Genomic DNA, 20,464 nt, shown 5'->3' on the forward strand with positions numbered 1-20,464 from the left:
ATGGTCAGGAGGTTCTTGCCCAAAGACCTACATTTCTACATATAGATTTATATTTTTATTTTCAGAATTGGAAAAGCCAAAAATAGAGACCTAGGAAAGAGCTGCAAGATATCTACCCCGTGTACAGGGGTCACCAACACTTCCCTGCTACTCACAGAAAGCTGCCATAAGGTTCAATAACCAGCAGCCACAAGGGTTGTATGCCATAAAAAGAGGCTGGAAAGGACACGACCGGTGGTCTGTGTCCTTGTGATGGCAGGGAATGTGAAAAATGTCTGAAACAGAAATTAAGATTGCCACTTCCCTATTACTCCTGGTCCAGTGTGGTCTGCAAGCCATAAGCAAAGCTTTTGGGAGGTATCCTGCATGGAGATCACAGGGCATTAAACCTCTGCTTCCCTGAAGCTGTAGCAGCCCACACAACATCACTCTGCAGGCAAAACCAACTGTAAGTGGCTGGGGACACCCTAGCAGAAGCCAGCTGTCCCTTGTTGCATGCATGCGACCATCCCTCATCTCCAAAAGGATGCTTCTGGTGTCTGGGAACAGCCTCTAAAGGGGGGCAAGAATGAAATTAACATCTTCTCCCTTTTTGACAGACAGAGAGGTGGGGGAGTGGAGAATGGTGTGTGGCTAGAGTTGGAAGTTTTAACAGAAATAGTCATCGGTGTGATGGCAAAAGTGTCAGGTGGGGACAAGGTGGTCCTGACCTGTTACGGCCACTGGACATGTACTTTAAGCCCACTGAATGTATCATTCAGTAACAAACTAGGTCATTTTTACTTGTCTTTTACAAGACATTTTTTCCTTGTATATGCTCCAAGTAGAGGCTAAAGATCCAGAAACTACGGCTCCAGAGTTTGCACGTTCCCTCTCATCAGTTCGGTTAATTGCTCATTTCATTTACTAGCTGGGTTTTAACTTTCCTATGGATCACTTGGCTCTTGAAATTCCATAAGTACTGAAAGTCAGCAAATTTTGGAAAGTGTTCTCTGGAGGGAAGTCCTGGAACTCTTACAACAGGCATAATTTTCATTTGTGCAGGTTTAGTGCTCTCACAGAATAAATAAGCATTAACTATCCTCCAACCACGCTAAAATGCAGTGGTTTTGCAGCCTGCCATGTGCCGTACTAGAAGCCTAAGCATTTCACCTTGCAGGCTCGTGCCTCTGTGAACAGAAATTGTGATCATTACTCAGCAGATACCTTCCAGATGAAACCCTACTCCAGATCAGCTATGTCTGGATTTAATGCACATGATACCAAGGCAGGGGTATTTGCATCTAAACGCTAACTTTTGTGCGAGGGGAATCATGAAAGACAAAGGTAAATTTTTGATTAACCCCTCTAGCCACTGGGTGCCACTATTGATTTGTTAGGTTAACAGGAGAGCAGCGATCTCGCAACTTTACTGGGAGCAATCCACTCATAAACCATTTCAATGAATTGTTAATACCTAGGAAGCTCACCTTCATCCTATTCAATTTATTTAAAAAGCATCTGCCCTGCATGTCTTTGATTTCCCTGCTCATGGCAGGGAGGGTGGAACTAGATGATCTTTAAGGTCCCTTCCAACCCAAACCATTCTGTGATTCGATTTCCCTCTATTCTGGTTTGCAGCGACTGAATTTCTGTGCTGGGGCATCATTTAAGGTGCTGATTTAGGGGCTATGTACCCAGCTCTTGCAAAGCACGATGAAGCAAAGCACTCAGGCTTATGCTTACCTTTAAAACAGCTGAGTAGTGCCTTTGCAATCAGTGAAACTACTCACGTGCTTACAGCCAAGCATATATTTGACTGCTTTGCTGGATTAGTGCATAGTGACTGGAACTGAAGACGTGGTCAGCAAAGAAGCTATCCTCTTTGCTGCTAGCTACCTTCCCCAAATTCATCCTTTGCAATGCAGACTCAGTTCTGTACCCACACATAAGATGCATGCAACTATCGCTGTTAATTCCTAGCACTTCTGGCAGGGGCAGGATCAGACCCCTGGTTTTAATGTTTGTTTTTTTTACCTCTGTAATCCCCATTCCATCTCTCGTTCTGCTTTTCGTTTCAAAATATCTCTGCATGCCTCCCGCTCCTCCATCCTGCCTGTTTTGCTGCTCCTTGGCAGGGTTTCTGCAGGCAGGTGAGTCAGCTCAGGTGAAAGAGCCCATTTCCACGGCCAAACACACCCTGGCTGAAGCAGGGCTGCACCTGGAAGCACACAGGGTGAAACGAGCCCCAGGGATGTGCCTGAACAGTGGCCTTTGGGGGAGGCCTGCGCCGTGCCTCCACCTGACTGGAATTAAAGCCATACAAATTCAGCCCGGCCGATGTGCTACGGATCCATACACTGCTATGTCCCACAATAAAAGCCCCCAGAGGCCCTGGTTCCCCTTCCCCTTCCTCCCCCTGGGTGCCAGGCACATCCGAAGCCCACCTAGGGCTCCGCGCGGCCTTCCCTCTGCTCCCCCCTCCTGGCTGCTGCTCCAGCGGCGGCGGGCGCTGCTCCCACGCTCCCATTTGTATGTCGCTCACGCGGCTCTCCCCACTTAGAGCTGTCTCCTGCTTCCTGCTGCCAAGAGCCGTCTCTATTCGAGACTCCCTTTCAAACCCGTGATTACCAGGAGCCTTCTTCCCATCTTGTCTCCCTGCAACTCTTCCTTAATTATTCGCTCCTTGTCGCGCGTTTTGTTTTTCGGGGCAGGGGAGTCCCCTGTGTGCTCACTGCCCTGCACAAATGGGGTGAGGGCCCGATTTCCTCGGCCCTGAGGTGTCCTGGGCCTTGTCTTCTGGCACAGGGCGGAGACCAGCCCCTGAGCGTCCCGGTGCAGCGGCTTCGGAGGAGCGTATTGATGGGGAAGGGGAGGTGGCACGAGTGAGCCAAAATGTTGAAGCCACGCTTTCATTCCCAAGTAGCCGTGTTGAGTAAGCAGGGCAAGGACACAGACTGATAGCATGCACTGCTAAGGCCATGCCCATGTGCAGCTGCTCGTGCGTAGTAGGAGTCCATTTTAATTAATTAAGCTTTTTGTCCCTCGGACATTTTAAAAATGGCCCTAACAGTTTCTCTGAGCTACAGGTTTCACATGAGAAAAGGGTCGTAAGAAATCACCGTTTAATTAAATAAATTTATCTTTGGCTGATGACCCTTCCCCAAACTCAGAACCTCTTTGCCACCATTAGAGCCCCACATAAACTGCAGCAGTTAGCAGTCTGCTTCAGGATTACGGCGTTCCTAGCAAGAGAAATTGCTCCTGAGATCATTTAACCTCCCCGGGGAGATGACAGGAAGGAATTAATCTTCCGCTGCTAATCCGCCCTGTGCTGCTGGATCAAAAATTGGCATCGATGGGGGTGCCTGAGCAGGGGAGCCTGCGGTGGCATTTACCATCCGTACGTGCTCCCTCCCACCTCCTCCCCGAGTGTGGCTGGGGAATCAGGGGGCAGCTATTTTGGGAAGCGTACGCAACGTGCTATTAAATGGTTTGTGCTGCCTGGGAGGGACAGTCAGTTTTTAGCATTGCTCCACAGCCCTATCTGTGCCAGCAAGGTGAGCGCCGTGGAAGTGCTTTCACTTCAGTCCCATGAATCAGCCTCTTAATTTGGTTTTGCTGCTGTTTGCCGTCTCTTTTGTTTCGTATTTACTTGTTTATTCTCTATTATTTTTATATTTATTATTCATTTACATATATTGTTATCTGGTGCACATGTACATCAGCTTTTTATTCTCCCAGGATGCCTGTGGGAAATAAAATGCACTAGCACAACCCTGTGCCTGGGAGATCTTTTGTATCAGAAGTAACTCTGCAGCTGTTTTGGAAACCTCCTTTTTTTTTTTTTTTTTTTTTTTTTCCCCCCCAGAGAATACAGTTCAGTATTTGTGGATCCCCCAGGGAGGGGGATCTGGTTTATAGGGGTGAGGTGGGGGTCTCTCCTGGAGCAGGGTCAGCACCGTGGGGTACAGGGACCAACCATGTGGCGTGACTAGCAAGTAGGAAATGCCCTTCACAAGTGGCCTGTTTAAAAAAATGAATTGGTTAAAGAGCGTTTGTACTAAGTTGCCTTGAAGAATTGTAAATCACAAACCTGTGCAAACAGGAACCTGCTCATGTGTTGCCTGTGGGCAGGGAAGGGCTGTCACCACGGATTGGACAACTCCAAACCAGCATGGAATATATGGAAGGAGCTCAAAAAACAGCAGGGTCACCCAAACCAAAGGCCAAGCTCCCGCTGGTGCTGGTAGAGGCAGGATCGGGCCCAATGGCAAAAAAGCAGAGGTCATTTGTGATTCCCCTTTTTATTTTTTTTTTCAAAGGCTGCTTAGAAGAGAAAGTGGCCCTTCTGTACCAGTCAGAAAGGCAAGAAGCATGCTCCTCCTCTCTTCAAAAATAAATAAATCCAGTGAATTAAGAGCAATGTCATTGCTTTAGCCCAGAGAAGCAGGGCAATCGCAGGGGGCCTGAGGTTTGTGAAGGTGCCCTTGCAGTTCCTGACCAGAACGCTGGGCAAAAAGCCTTTCCCAAAGGTGCGGGGTGGCACAGATGACTCCTTCAAAGCGCTTGTCTGTTCCTGGGTGCTCCCAGCTACATAATCCTGCATCCAGTGTCATTCTCCTGGAGTTTTTGAAAGTTTTCTGTGGGCATGCTGGTGGTGGTGCAGCCCTCTGAAGCTGCTGCCCTGACTCTGGAGACGTGGCTGAACCTCGACGATGCTGGAGAGGATGAAGGGCTGGCACGAGGCTCTCCAGGTGCTGATGCTGGAGGCATCCAGGGCTCCCTCTGAATGGGTCTTTTGTCTCTTGTCTTCTGTTGGAAGGTGCAGGTAGCAGCCGTGGTACACAGAAATACACTCAGGAGCACAGACTTTGGTGTTCTTTATTTCTGGACTGGGATCAAGGGCCGCTGCGTTCTAAAACAAACGATAGCTCAGGTAATACAGATACAAGGTTCAGCTCAGGTAACTGGTATATTTCTAGCTCAGCTCCTTTATTAAGTTCTGCATCGTGATGTTTCTTCTTTGTACACTGAGCATGTTCACTCGAATAACGTTTGGGTGTGCTTAGGATGACCCCGTTCTGCATCGCGTTTCAGCGCACATCCAGGTTTGCCGAGGGAAGTCAGAGGAGCCTGCCGAAGCCTGGGCTGGGTTAACAAGCAAAGCAAAACCTGACCTGCCATCGGGCCTCCCTGCCCGCCAGCTGCCCCATCGCTGTGCAGAAAGGGACGGGTCAGGGCTCCCTGGGGCCGTGTCAGCCCCGCGGGCTCTGGCAGGGCGCTTCAGCAGGTGCCGGTGCCTGGCAGTGTCCTGCCTGGCTCTGTGCACGCCGATTACATGCAGCGAGCACAATGCGGGCTGACCTAATGCAATTTCACACGAATCGTTGCTGGGGCCGGCGGTTGTAAAGGACGTATACACGGTGGTGCCCTTTGACAGTCAAATCATGTTCCCCATCTAGCACAATACGGTTAAAAACAAACAAACAACCTGGTGGAAAACTCAAGTGGCAGCTGCAGAATGTCTGTTTCATTTCTGCATTAAAAACTACTTACCGTGATAGATGATAGCACTGTGAAATCCAGAAACCAGCTGCCTATATTATGCCTTATATTTATATTTAATTTTGAAGAACCGTAGTTTGGGGGCTGTTACCAAAATAGACACTGTAAATGGTATCCTGGTGGATTATGTTTTGCTCAAAAGCAGCTTTACTTGTACACCTCTGAATCCTGTTTGTCCCTTGTTCTCTGAGGTTTCCAGCACACTCAAAAAAAGAAACGATAGAGTAAAAATAGAGCGAGCGTGGTGAGAATGATCTCCTCTGGCAATAGAGCACCATCGGTCTCCAGTCCTAATTACTGCCTTTTTGCCCTCTAACAATAGGTCTGAAACTGTGTTTCTGGGATATGGGGCTTTCCTTTATAGCGCCTTTGCTGTGTGAATATTACGTTAAGGAGTCTTGCTCCCCCCTGCCCTCCTCCCCCTTAAACCTCCGCTAATCCCAGTAACGCCCTGCCTAAGCACATCCCATGCACGTACCGCGTATCGCTATATACAGAGCAGGTCGCCTAAGCACGCAGCCCAGGCTGAGGCTCTGCCAGCACTGCTGACGGTACCAGCTCTGCTGGGAGGGAGCGGAGCCAGTGCCACGCTGAGCGCAGGCAGCAGCAGCCAGAGCCCTGCGTGCGCGGGAGCCTCAGCTCGCTCGCAGCGCACCGGTGCTGGCGCTGCTCGGAGGCTGCTGCTCTGCAACAGACAGCGTCTCTGCATTTGCAAGCCTGGCCCTCAGACACCATAAATAACAGCATTTTGCTGTCTCAGTAGCCTGCGAGGTTTTTTTGTTTGTTTGTTTTATTTACTTATTTATTTATTTATTTATTTATTTATTTTTTGCACTGTTCTTTCCTGACCAAGCCAGGCGCAAGGCATTGTAGAAAACACAACTCGGGAGGTATCAAAAAGCTACGTGGAAAATCATCGTTCCTTGAATAGGTGTTTATCTTTTTCAATGCATGGCTGCCCTTTTTTGATGTCCAACGTGCTAAAATGCATCGTCCATTTCTGTTAGAAATTGCGCACAGTGAGCTATTTTTTTGGGGCAGCCCTGTTTATCTGGAAACAATTGACTCCTAGGATGTTTGAGGGATCGAGCAAGAGGAGACACTTTCTTTGCCTCCAGCTTTGGATGTTTTGTGGAAGCACTTTAACCCCAGGGTGCTTTCTCTGAGCATTTTCTCAGTCCTGCTACCAGTGGTGCTGTGCTTACTGCTTGCTTGCAGACCTTCCTGGTGCTGTCCATGTGGTTTCTCTTGCCTATCACACGAACAGGCTTCTTCTTCATCTTCATAGCTCGAGCTCCTGAGCCACCTCTGACATGCTTTTCTTGTGGGCATACCAGGCGCCTGTGCTTGGGAGGGGAGGACTTTGCTGTTGTTTGAGGTACCTATTTCCACAGCAACACCCTTCTGTTTAACCAGTCTCTCAAATGAAAGATGATGGGTACACACTTCATTTTCCCTGTAGCTGCTATCAGCCAGGTTCCTGATGATATTTAAAACCCAGTGCTCTGCCAGAGATACTCGAATCAACGATCACGATGAGCGTTTCTGAAAATCTGGAGTTTCAACTCAAGATTTCTGATCTCCCAGCAAATCGGGGAGAATCAATCTCACCTCAGCAATGAGCTTAACAAAACGTTATGATGCTTTTAGTATTGACATTAGACTGCGACCAAATTTTACCGGGAGGTGCTCAGCAGTGAGAAGGCTATTTCTGTGCTTGCATTATTTAAAGGTTAACATCAGAAGGGCACATGACTTAAGATATAGGACAGTATATATATGTAAGGTTAACGATTCTTCAAATGGAGAGCCCTGGAAAGGACTGTGCAGGTGTAGCCCAAGGAGCCACATAAACATCAACCAATTATTTTCACGTTTTTTCTTTCTTAGTGTAAGCTTCAGCAGCTGGGTCCCATATGAATATGTCATGACAGATGACAGTGATATGAGCAGATGAACCCCAAGGCAACCAGCTATCCTGTCAAGGAGAGAGCAAAGCCGGGTCCCACGGCATAGGCTGTGCCACTGACAGCAATTTACTGTTGTGGTCAGGTGCCTGCAGTCTGCATTCTGCCCCAAGAAGCAGGTTTTAAAGTATTTTTAGACATGATTGCCACTAATGTTTGTCTTCAGTAAGAACCTCTGGCAAAGGAGAATCCCATCGTCCACGACCTGGTGAAGTTTAATATTTTTTGAATCCGGCGTTTAAAATTATGCTTAACGAAGCCATGCCGGCCTTCCTACCTGTTCCTTACAGGCCAAGGTCTACAGCAACATTAAAGCTGTCAAGAGAGAGGGAACAAGGTTACTCCGATGACTTGTCATAACTGTTTACATTCATTGTGATTTGGCTTAAACCTGTGTTTTATCTGGCTCTGGTCGTGTGGTTCAAAACACTGAAGATGGAGACAAACACACAGTTTCCTCCTTTAAGGTGAGGCCAGAAACATTTTAGCGTAAGTACAGTGCAAAAAGATTGGCTAATCCATCACCTCCATTAGGAGCTGTATAAACAAACTGGCCACCGTATTCTGCTGATAACATACAGCCTGTTGCTCAAAAGCAGGAATCAGTTCCTGTTCTGGCTTGCACCACAAAAAATGCAGGGTGTCTCCAGCGATTGCAGAGGCGTGTGTGACAGCGCAAGGCGAGGGCAGCGCCCCGCGCACGGTGCCTCTGCAATCAGGGAATCCAGAGCCTGGCTTCAGTTTGAAATCCTTCATTTCCTGTGCCCCGTTCTCCATTTGAAATACCTCTTCTGCTCTCAAGCGCTGCCCAAACACTTTCCATTGCATTGCCAAGGGATGTCAGTGATGTCTTGTGGCGGGGATTCGTACTAGGGGAAGCTGCTGTGCATGCTTGCTAAAATAAACTGTGCTCAATCTAATAAAAGGGAGGATGTCAGTTCTGAGGCCAGAGTTACAGCTGTTTTGGAGTTTGCAGCCAAAACGGGAATCAAATCCCTCTGTACCAAACTTTCCTGATGGACTTTAATCTCCAGATTTTATAGACTAGCTCTTGCACAAGGCAGAGGTTTCTTTTACGCATTGTTTCCTGGCGTATTTACTAATTTCTAAGTGTTGCTCACTTTCTTCCACATTTAGTTCCAAATAACTGTAAATGCCAGACTTTACAAACAGAAGATCTGATGGCACCTCGAGGTGCCCATCGCTTTGCACCTTGGAGATTTCAGGCACCACGGGTCATTCCCCCCGCTCCGGGTGGCAGATCTGAGTTTAGGCAAGGGGACTGCTTGCGACTGGAGGTCCAGGAGGTGGATTTTCAGGATAAGAGGGGAGTGATGTGAGCGGGATAAGCGTGTGTGCACGTGTGTGTGCGTGCGCACGTGATGCGACGGGCAAGTGGCTGAGCGCTGGACGTGTGTAAGCAGCTAAGCCCTGCTAAGCCCCTGGTGCTCGGGTGTCTCTGCAGTGGAGGAGGGAAGGACGAAGCCTGGCCCCGGGCCCTGAGGTGCTGCAGCAGCTTGGGATCACTTGAGCAGCTCTCCCCGTGGCACCTTCTGCTCCTCAGAGTTCGGCTCGTGCCTTCCTTACACCCTTGCCACATTTTTTTTTCTCAGCACCCATATCTATCAACTCATATGGCTATCTACAGGAATCCCGTACAAATAAGTAGTGAAAGCGCTGGCCAAAAAAATCAGAAAACAGAAGAAAAGGTGTAGTCTGGGCTGTAGGACCAACAGAACGTAGAATTAATCCAGGGCATGGTCTGGAAAAGGAGAGGGAGAAAGAGAGTCAAGTAAAGAGGTCATGCAGAAGGAGAGGTGATATGTGAAGATTTAGGGTTTTGCAAGACACCACGGGAGGAACAGAGAGATGAAAATACATGAGCTACCCATGCCATCTGTCAATGTTTGCACAGAAATCCCACCAAGCCAAAAATATTGTTAAAAATCCGTCAAAGTTGCTCATGGCACATCCCACCAACAAAAACATAAGAAAGCCATGAAGTCCCCGGTCGAGCCTTCACTGGTGTTTTGAAGCCCTTAGCCACAGTGTCACCCTCAGTGTGTCATCCTGCCAGCTTCTAGGACCTGCAGGCTTCCTCCCTCTGTTTCCACTCTAAACCTGCAACCCAAACCCTGTGCACAAACCTCTCCTGCCAAGCGAGCAGGGCGCAGCTCCATACTTCTGCAGCACGCCACCTAAATCACACCGCAGTGCATGGAGCAGGTGAAAACTTCTCAAACTTTTCTTTTTTCTCTTTTTCAGTAAATTCTGAGAGAAGACAGGAGCAGCAGTAAGGAGCGACCACAACAACATAACAGAATTATTGCAATTCTTTCCAAATCATTGTTTTTTTTTAACATCTTAGTGTCACAACGACAGGCTTCTCTAAGTTTTTCCCCCTCCCACCTCTCTCCCCGTTTTGGTGTGAATACATAGCGGTGGTTTTATGCCATTGCGCTGTGCGTTGGCCAGGGCAGGGCTGTAGCACCTCACGGAGCACCAGGTTGCTGCAGGAGTGGGCAGGGGGAGCAGATGGCCCGAGAGCTCAATCATTGGTTAAACAACAAATTTCAGCCGTACATAGCAAAGGTAGCAGAGTAAATTATTCTAAAATGGATAAAGTCATTGTGCAGAAGTAATAGAAAATATCTTAAAGGGCACTCTCTGCCCCCAGTTTTCACCATCCTCCCATATTACAGCACGTAGCCTGCATATCTTATCATTTTTACCCATCTTTCACCAATCAGATTGGAGCTAGGAATTTTTTTAAAGCATTTGCTGATCCTAAGTGCACCCACTTTTGTGTACAGGGTTGCAGGTGCGTGCCACTAAAAAGAGGCTTTCATAAGCAGCGGCTATTTCTGAAATATCTCCCACAAGATCCACTGGACTCCCATAAGATCCACCAGCATTGCAGTTTGGCTTCCCCTTCTGAGTAGTGGGGAGCTGCAGGAGCTGTGCACCCCTCCAGAAAACCCTTTCTTCCCTCAGATGATGAAGCAGAAGGGATGCCCGAGATATTCAATGTCCGTGGCTCCCAGGCAGGGAATGGGTGAAAGGAGGGGGATGTTGTTGGGGTAAGCAGCCCTATTCCTTGGGAAGGGCAGGGTGGGAAGAGAGGCTTGTGTCCGTCTTGCAGGATTATAGCTTCCACCTTGGTACAGGGCAGTTTGGGAGGGGGCTGCTTCCCCAGGCGAGCTCACATCAGCTAGGACAGAGGCAAACAGATAGCTCCTCTTGCACCCACTGCATTGTGCTCTGCACTACCCTAAAAGAACCAAATGATTCGATATAGCACTATTCAGCATGGCACAGCCTTAAACTCTTGGCACTGACTAGAGAGGCAAGAGCAGAGCTCATTTAAACATAAGGAGCAAAAGAGTTATGATCATGCTACCTGCCCGCTTCAGCTTAGCTCATTCAACAGAAGTTTTAAAAAACTTTGAGGTAATTCTGCACCTCCCAGCCTGTACTGACATGGACTTAACAGCGCATGGGCTGGGAACTACCCTGCATGAGAGCTGACTTGATATCCCCCGAGAGCCAACATGAATCTCCCCATGGGCCAAGACACTGATTTCTGCAGATCGCAGGAGACTTTGCACCATGCCAAGAAATCACGCATCTGTTAAACATAACTTAAAAGGTGCCAAGTATTGTCAGGGCATCATAATATATTTTTTTTCTTCTCTGGGGCTGGGCCCCTATGCATTGTGCATGAAGGGCCCACGGTGTGGGTGTTTGAGCAGCCTCCCAGTTGCACAGGGGGCTGGACATGATGGTGCGGAGAAGCAGGTCACAAGGACATTTCAACCAGGGGTTGTGTGCTTGCTGGTGCAGGCAGCATGGACAGACGAAGTAAAATAGAATAGAATTAGAATAGAATAGAATAGAATAGAATAGAACAGAACAGAACAGAACAGAATAGAATAAAGTAGAATAGAACAGAATAAAATAAAATATCAAAATAAATCAAAATAAAATAAAACAAAACAGAACATCATAGTCCAACCTAAGCGCAGAACAACATGGTAAAATGAAATCGCTTGCGCGCCGGGGGAGGGGGTTCCCAAACGACAGGAAAACTTTTCTCCAACAGGAGGAGCTCTTTGCTTTGCTGAGACGATGTCAAAGGAGTGGCCACGCTTACTGCGAGCCCCCTCCTTCCCCCCCCCCTCCCCCCGCCCCCGTTTTATACGAGAGCGGCAGCTTAATTGATTTGATAACAAAATAAACAGCAGCCCAGGGCTGCCCGCTCGCCCCGCGGGCGGCCACACGTCGGGGCCCCGCGGCGGGCGGCTTGCGGGGTGTCCCCGGAGGGCCGGGCCGAGCCGGGCCGTGCCGGGCCGTGCCGGGCCCCGGGGGGGGGCAGCTCCCCCCGGGTGAGCGCTGCCGCGGAGGTCGGGGTCGGCCGAATAAAGCGGTGGGGTCGTGCCCGGGGGGGGGGGGGGGGGTCGTTCCCTTGAGGGGGTCGTGCCCGGCCGGGGGTCGTGCCCGGTGGGGGTCGTGCCCTCGGGGGGGGGGTCGTGCCCAAGGGGGGCCCCGCTGGCGTGTGCCCGCCAGCTCAGCTGAGCGCGCAGCAGCCGGGGATTACCGCACGCCGGAGGCTTTGCGTGGCAGGAAGGAGCGGCGCGGCTCCCCGGGGGCTGCGGGGGGAGGCCGGGCTTGCAGTGCCGGCCGCGGCCGGGAGGGGACGGCCGAGCAGGCGGAGGGGGAGCCCCGGCGTGCCGCCGACCGCCGCTGGCCCCGGCCGCGACCCCCCCCCCCCCCCGCCGCCAGTCCCCCCCCTGGGGCCGGGGGAAGCGGGGGCCTCCCGGGGAGCGGCGGCGGGGAGGTGCCGCGGAAGCCCGGGGGGTCCCCGCGGCTGTCCACGCGTGTTCGCGGCCGTGGGAGGCCGGGCACCCCGCGGCACGGCGTGGGAGGCCGGGGCAAGGCTGTCGTTTGCTCCCTGCCTGCGGGGATTAGCAGCAGCGTGGGTTTTCCAGCGCCTTGTCCGCAGTTCCAGCTTGTTTTTCTTCCTAATTATTTTTTAAAGACTCGATGACTTCTCTGTGTGGTTTGCCTTTTTTTTTTTTTTTTTTTTTCCTTTTCTGTTTCGTCTCCTCAGCGTTGCAATGGGGATTTTGAGCTGTAGAACCCGAAAGCAGGAACCGTGACTAATTTAGGGGTGTATTTCTTCGGCGCATTCATTTCAAGACGGTAGAACTTAAAGGATGGACTTGCGGGGCGGGGGGGGCCGTGAGCCGGAGAGGTGCGAGCAGGCTGCTGGGCTCCGAGTTTAATACGGCCCGAAACACGCCGAGTGTGTGGGGCTGGGGGAGGGAGGGGGCACAGCAAGCCGCCAGCAGATTGCCGTGTGATTTAGAGCGATGATTAGGTTTATCATTTGAACGCTGATGAATTCAGGGAACACGAGAGCTGCAATTGACATTCCTAAAAACAATTAAAGCGGTGGGGAGCACTGCTCGAAAATCGATACGGCCCAATGTAACGCTGTTTGACTATAAACAGATTCCTCCTGTAGTAATAAACCGTGAAGTGACTGCGAAGCACCGCGATTCCCGAGCTGAAAAGAAGGTCTTTTCCCTTCAGAGCCCCAAAAGCATCCCCCCTGGCCCTTAACAAAGCCCGGGCGAGCCCCCCCCCCCCCCACTCCGCTCCCGGAGCGCGTCCTGGAGAGGCGAGGCGACGGTCCCAAAGAGCCTTTGGAAATGCTCGAGCAGCCAAACATTGCTAACCCCGAGGCTAGGTCGGGGGAGGTATTTAAATAGCTTCCCGAATAAGCAGCGAGCGCCTTTGGTCTGCTACGAAAATAAACCGGGAGTTTAAGCTTTAAATATCCAGGCTTGATTTAAGAGCGAGATGCGCTGCTCGGCGGCATCGGCCCCGCTCCGGGGGCGGCGGGGACGGGATGGGGAAGGGGAAAGGGAGTAAAAGCGGGAAAGGGGATGGGGAAGGGGATGGGGAAAGGGGATGGGGAAGGGAAGCCCCCCCGGGATGCCTGCTGGGGCTGCGCCCCCCACACGCTGCCCTCCGCGGAGGGTCGCGGTGGAGAGGCGGGGGGCCGGGAGCCGGAGCCCCCCCGGCGCAGCCCGGCCCCGCAGCGCTCGGTGCTTTCCGACAGGGGGCGAGGAAAGCCCGGCTCCGGGCGCTGGAAGCCCCCTGCGGGAGCGGGGTCGGCGAAGTGGGGGGGGGGGGGGGGGGGGGGGAAGGGGGGGGAGGAAGAGGGGAAAGCGGCGCCCGGCGAGCCCCGGGGGTGCGTTGCGGAGCGTGGCTTTCCTTGCGGTTTGGCTCCCGGCGGGAGCGCTGCGCCCGGGGCCGCCGGTTTGGCACGGCTCGGCCCCGCTGGCTGCGAGCACCGGGCCGCCCGCCGAGAGCCGCGATCGTGCGGTTTGCAAAGCAGCGGCTGCGCGCCGGGGGCCCTCGCCCGCTCCCCGCCGGGCTCCGCGGGATGAGGGGGGTGGGGGTGGGGGTGGGGGGGGGAACGGGACCCCGCTGCCGTGCGCCCCTGCCCGGCCCGAATTCCGGCTCCCGAGCCCAAATATCGCTGGCGGGGCCGGGACGGAATAGCCGGGGCCGGCGGAGGGGGATGGGAGGGATTGCTCTCGCCCGCCCGTGATGAATAATCCGGGCCGGCCTCCCGGCTGCGGCGGCCAAATCGCTCTCGGATCTGCCAAGAGATCAGCCGCTACCTCTGCCCGCGCCTCGGGCGCTGCTGGCCTTTCCCCGGCTGGCTCCGGCAGCGCGCACATCGCGGCCGCCGAGCGCACGGCGCTGCCGGGGCCGCCCGGGGGGGAAACGGCGCAGGGAAGGGGCCCGGGGGCGGCCCCGGGGGCGGGGGGCTCCCCGCGGCAGGTGTCCCCCCGGGGCTGCCCCCCCCCCGTCCCCCCCGTGGGTGGGAACGAGCACGGGCTGTTCCCGAGCGGGGCCGTGCAGCTGGGCCCGCGGGGCGCTGCCAAAAAGGCCACGGGAAAGGGCCCCGGGGGCGTGCGCCCCGGGGCGGGCGGGGACACCGTGGGGATGCCGCGCGTGGGAGAGCGGGAGCGGGAGCTGCGTGTGCGGGGCGGGGAGACGCGGGGCGGGCCGGCGTGGGCACGAGTGGGCGTGTGGCAAGGCTCGTGTGCGACCCCCACGCTGCGTGTCCGGGCGTGAGAGCAGCAGGCGGGTGTGGGGGGGGGGTGCGTGGGCATCCGTCGCTGCGTGGCACGCCGCGCGTGGGGAGAGGCGGTGTGCGTGGCACGCGGAGCGCGTGCGTGACACGGCGTGCCCGTGTGACTCAGCGTGCGTGCGCGGCAGTGCACGCGTGGGCGAGAAACCCTGCTCCCGCAGCCCGCCGCCCCCCCCCCCCCCGGGACCGAGGCGCCGAGCCCACCCGTGTCCGCGCACTGCCGTGGGAGGGAGCTCCCGGGGCAAAAGCGGCGGCCGGGCGGGCAGCGGGCCGCGGAGGAGGGACCCCACGCCCTTCCCCTCCCGCGCGGCTCCGGGGCCCGCTCTGCCCGTCCCCACCTTGTTTGTTATGTGCGGCAGGAACTGGGATTTTCCATCTGCCTGCCCCGCTGGCCCTGACCTCCGGAGCGGGGCTCGGAGCCGGCTCTGCCCGCGGGGGGCTCCCGGTGCTTCCCCGGGGCCGGGGCCGCTCCTTGCCCGGGCTGGCGGAGGGGAGAGGGGCCGGTGGCAACCGCGGGGGGAGGGATGGAGCTGGCGGCTGTGGGCCCTGGAGACCTGCCCTCGCCGGGGAACCCTGCCAGTGCTGTCCTGCCTCTGCACGTCCGAGCGCTCCGGCGCAAGTTTGCGCTTTCCCTGCCCCGGCTCGGTCTCTCCTGCGGGGACGGCGAATTCCCTCGAAGGGGGGAGGCCGGTTAAAGGGGTGTCGGGGGAGGGGGCGACCCGCTGTGGGTGTGCGAGCACGTCTCCGGCGAGCCACGTCTCCGTGAAGGCGAGCAGCCCGGCCGTCGGCTCGGCACGTCCCCGCCCGCTGCCGGACACGCGTGGGAACACGCCGGGGGGGGGCGAAGGGGAGAAAATCGGGAAGGGTCGGGCCGGGCGGGCTTTGCCTGGGGGCGGCGTGGAAGCAGCGCCGAGAGGGAGGACTGGCTCTCCTCCTGCTGCTTTATAAAGCGGAGGCTGCCCCTGCCCGAGCAGCCAGCAGTGATAAGAGCTGATTTACAGGTAGGGGTGAAACGTGCTCGGAAAACCTCGTGACACTTTCCTCCGGTGGATTCAAATAATATATAAAGACCGTGAGGTGGCGATCTCCCGGGTAGCTCCTCGGATGCGTGGCGTTGTTGTTAACACATGTTTCAATTTTGGATCGAGACTGTCAATTACCCGCTGAGCTGCGAGTCTTAGCCTCGGGCGGGCAGGGGAGAGGGGACGGGTGTATTTATTAACCTCTCAAGCCTGGCGGAGCAGCGCTCCCAGCCTCTCGCTCGGGCTTTCTCGCACCTTCCCCCCGACCCGTGCCACCCGGGCAGGTTTCACGGCTCTCCCAGCTGGACTTTGTCCCCCCCGGCCACCCGCTGCCACCCGGCCCCAGCGCCGGTGGCTCCGGTCCCCGTGTGGCCGAGACCCCGAGGGGAAGCTCGCCCCGGCGGCGAAAACAGCCTGATTTTCCCCGGCCGGAGGGGGGAAACGCACGGGCAGCGTTTTCCTGCTTCCGCAAGGCTGTCTCTTACCCGGTCGGAAAAACAGGCCGGCATCGAGCGGCCGATTGTGTTTTTATTTATTTATTTATTTATTTATTTATTTTGCTCCGAGCGGAAGAGACCCCCGTGTTCCCCCGGGAGCAGAAGCAAAACCTCCCCGAAAGCCCTCTCCCGAGGCAGCAGCGGAAGGGCTGCCGATTAGCATTTCAGCTGCTGGCGGAGATCTGCAGGCAGATCCGTCGGGAAGCGCATCGCCCCCCTCCCGTGGCGTCCCCTCCCCAGCCTCCCACGGTCGCTGCCGAGGGCTCAGAGCCCTCCTGGGAGGGGATTTCTTTGCGCGGGGGGGGCGTTTCTTTTTTTGGGGGGTACCCTCCTGCTTGCCCCTTGCCCTCGCGGCGGACACCCCGCTGGAACAACCCGGGGAGGCCCCTCAAACCCCGCGGGGAGGCTGTGCCCTATTTGCGCCTCCGCCGCTTCCCCTCCAGTCACCTGAAAAAAAAAAAAAAAAAAAAAAAAAGAATTTAAAAAAAAACAAGAACGGGCTCGAAGCGGCGCCTCCGCCGCCTGCTTCCCCTTCCCCCAGCGGCCCGACCTCCCAAACCCGGCCGGCCGGGGCCGTGCCGTGCCGAGCCGAGCCCCCGCGCCCCCCGCACGCCTCTCTCCGTGCTGGGAGCCGGGAGCGCGCCGCTCCGCACCGAGCCTCCGTGACGAGCGAGGCACATCGTAGGCAGCCTATAAATAATTTCCATTATGTTCAGCTGACAGCGCGAGGCGATTAATTTTAATAGCTGTATATTTGCCTGTTTCTCCTAATGCTCTGTAATGAGATGAGAAGCCATCCAACCCCAGATGGCTCCAGCCGCCTCGTTATTTATTTATTTTGTGCGTGCGTGCGCGCGTGTGTGTGTGTGTGTGCGCGTGTGTGCAAAAGAGGGGAGAAGGGGGGAGCGGAGCATCCCGGGGGGGCCGGCAGCCCCCCAAGCCTCCCTCGTCCCCGGTGCCACCGGAGCCACCGTGACGGTGCGCATTCAGCCCCGGGCACTTCGCTCGGAGGTTGTTTTTTTTTTTTTTTGGGGGGGGGGGGGGGGCGCGGCTCGGTGGTGCCGGAGGTTTTTTAGGGCCGCCGGTCTCACGGAGGCTCCGGAGTAAATGTAGCAGATCGATGTCGTTCGGGGTGAGGGGAGGGCGAAGGGGACCACGGATCAAAGCCCATCCCATTGACCTAAATCCCGTCTCCTCGCGGCCCGGCGAGGGAGGGTGGGCTTGGGGTGGGGGGGGGTCGCTTTGTGGGATCCGGCAAACGAGCACGGCACCAGCTCAGCGCCGTGGCGGTGTGTGCGGCGGTGTGACAAAGCCTCGCCGAGCTGAGCAAGCTGTCCCTCAGCCCAGGCGGGGGAAGGGGAGGCCGGAGGGATGCTTCCAAACGGAGGGACGGCGGGGCCGGCCCCGCGGCTGGGCATGGGGAAGGTGTGCGGGTGTCGGGGGGGGGGTCCTTCGGCGGCAGGACGAGGCTGCTCAGCCAGGTGGAACGGCAGCGAGGCGAGCACCTGTGTCTTTTTTTTTTTTCTAAAAGGCGTGCACCGATAATTACGGCAGTTAATTGCGTTTCTTTGAAGGTCATTTGAAGTTACGGGGCTGTGTTTTCTTTTCAGGCTGGCAGACAATGGCTGCGCGCTGTTTTAAATGTAAATCAGAGGGTATCCGCATAAACCTGTATTGTAGGATCGAGGCGTAATGGATTCACTCCGGCTGCGCCTCAGCTCGCCACAATACAGCTGAGCCGCGGAGCCGGGAACGCGCCGGGGTTTCTCTGCGGAAACGCAGTTGCCGAAGAACATGAAAACATTAAATCGTGACGGGAAGGGGGGTGGCGGCGGGGGGGGGACACGTCGGTGTCTCGGGAGGAAGGCTCGGGACCGAGGGGCCACCCCCTGCCGGCCCCGGGGAAGTTCCCCAAGGGGGCACCCAAGGGGACAACCCCGGCCTCGCTCCCCCCGGGACCTGCCGTCGGGCCCTTGGGGACCCCGACCCCGCCACCCCCGGCCCGGTCCGGAGGAATGTGGCACGGGGACGGCCGCCTGGCCCCGCTGCCCCTAAACCTTCGTTAATCGAGCCCCCCCGGGGGCGCCCCGACGTGACCAGCCCGGGGCCCCGGCTGTGCCCCGGCCACCCCCGCAGGCTGCTCCGCCGGGGGCGAGGAGCCCGCAGAGCCCCCGCATCCCTCCCCCTTCCCCGCTGCTAACAGGGCATCGCTCGCAAGCCGGGTCGCGCCGCACGGAACAAACGCTCATTGATTTCCCCAGCGAGCCGAGCCGAGCCGTGCCGTGCCCAGACGGGAGGGCTCGCCCCCGCGCGTCTCCGCGGTCACGCTGTGGGGAGGAACGCTCGGCTCCCCGGGGCGGGCAGCCACGGCCGGGGGCAGCAGCCCGGAGCCCCCGTCGTCGGAGGGGCGTCGGGGCGAGGCTGGGGCAGCCCGGGGGGGCCGCGGTGTTTCCCTTCGCCGCGGGCGCCCGGGCCCACCCCTGGCGCAGGCTGGCATTGTGTTGACCTCCATCCCGGCGAGCACCACCAGGAAAGTGAGCGAGCCCGTGTACCCGCCGCTTCCCCGGTTGTCCACGGCAACCGACGGATCTGATTGAACCTCGTTGTACGCCGTGACAACCCGCATAATGGATCATCCTGTCAGTGCTCCTTTATCACGGCATTTATTTTGGTCACGGCTGCTGATAACTTTGGTGTTTATCCCTCGTGGCGTTACGGGCCCGGCTGCCGGCTCCTTTTTTCCACCTCCCCGAAGGCGGAGGGGACCCGGGACCCCCCCCCCCCCGCCCCGGGGCTGGGGGACGGGTGGACGCCTCCTGTTTTGTGGGGTGCCCCCCGCTCCCCCCTCCCGGCCCCGCGGGGCCGGGTTATCCGGGGTCATGCGGAGCTGCCGGCTGCTGTAACAGGCTCAGCCGGAGCCCCGGTGCTTCAGGGAGCCGGGGGGAAGAAAGCACCGCTCGCAGTTCTCCATCCATCCATCCAGACACTTCAAAGTAAATAAAACAGGGCAGGGAAGGGCCTCCAGGGAGGGGAAGAGAAGAGGCCTCTGACAGGCGATTGTCTAGGGCGGAGCCAGGGCTATTTCCAGTCCAGGAATAACAACACTTGGGCTGCGGTGGCTCCGACCCGCGTGTCCAGGAAAGACCGGATCGGGGTGTTTGTTTTGGTTTTAATTATTATTTTGACGGCGGGCTGGCTCAGCGCAGGCGAACAATGACCCCGGGCGGGCCAGGAGGGGCACCGGGGGGGGAGGGGGGGGGGGCAGAGCCGCCCGAGCCGGAGGCGAAAAGGCCCGGCCGGGGTGGGGAGGGGGGCGAGTGCGGGGCCAGCTGGGGTGCCCCCCGTCGGAGGTCGGGGCCAAGGGGAGAGGGGCCGAACGGAGTCCGCCGGGGGCGACGGGCCGTGCCGTGCCGTGCCGTGCCAGGCCGAGCCGTGCCGGGGAGGAAGCCGGCCCGGGCCCCCCCCACGTCGTGCTGGGGGGCGGGAGGGGGGTGAGGCCGCCGCGCTTATCTGGGTCACTGGGGTTAGGAGGAGCAGCTGATAGGAGCGGAGGAGCTGAGCTCCCGCTGCTGCAGAGATAGAGCCGCGATACGGGCCGGGCAGGCACCGAGCTGGAGGAAGGGAGGGAGGGAGGGAGGCAGGGAGGGAGGGAGAGAGAGAGAGAGAGAGAGAGAGGCAGGGAGGGAAGGAGGGGAGGGAGGGAGGAGGAGGCGGCGGCTCGTTCCGGCTCCCGATCCGAGCCCAGGTGCGCTGTGGTTTCCCTGCGCTCAGCGCTGCTCGGCAGCCCCCCTCCCCTCCCCTCCCCTCGCCTCCCATCCCCCGTCCCCCTCCGACGTTTAACCCTTTCCCACCTCCGCGGGGCTGCAGGCTGAGGCGTGTGCCGGCCCGGCCGCGTCCCCTGCGCTTCCCCACTCCCTCCGTGGCGGAGACCGAGCGCGGCGAGGGGAAAAAAAAAAGAAAAAAAAGAAAACAAAAAAAAAAAAGAGGGGAAGGGGGGGTGGAAGGCTGGCCTTGCGGTGCCGAGCACCGCCCTCGGGCAGCTCCCGGGCCCCGGCTTTGTACACACGCACACACACACACACACACACGCACACCCAGCTGCGCTGAGCCGAGCCGGCCCCGGGGCCAGCCCCCGCCTGCTGCTGCTGCGAGCGCGGCCGCTCTCGGTCGCAGCACGCAGGCACCGGCGGCGTTTGCTGCTGCTGCTGCTGCTGCTGCAGCCGCCGCCGCCTCCTCCTCCTCCTCCTCCCCTTTTCCTTC

The sequence above is a fragment of the Cygnus olor genome, chromosome 1 (assembly GCF_009769625.2).
Source record: "Cygnus olor isolate bCygOlo1 chromosome 1, bCygOlo1.pri.v2, whole genome shotgun sequence".
In the NCBI taxonomy this organism is placed as follows: Eukaryota; Metazoa; Chordata; class Aves; order Anseriformes; family Anatidae; genus Cygnus; species Cygnus olor.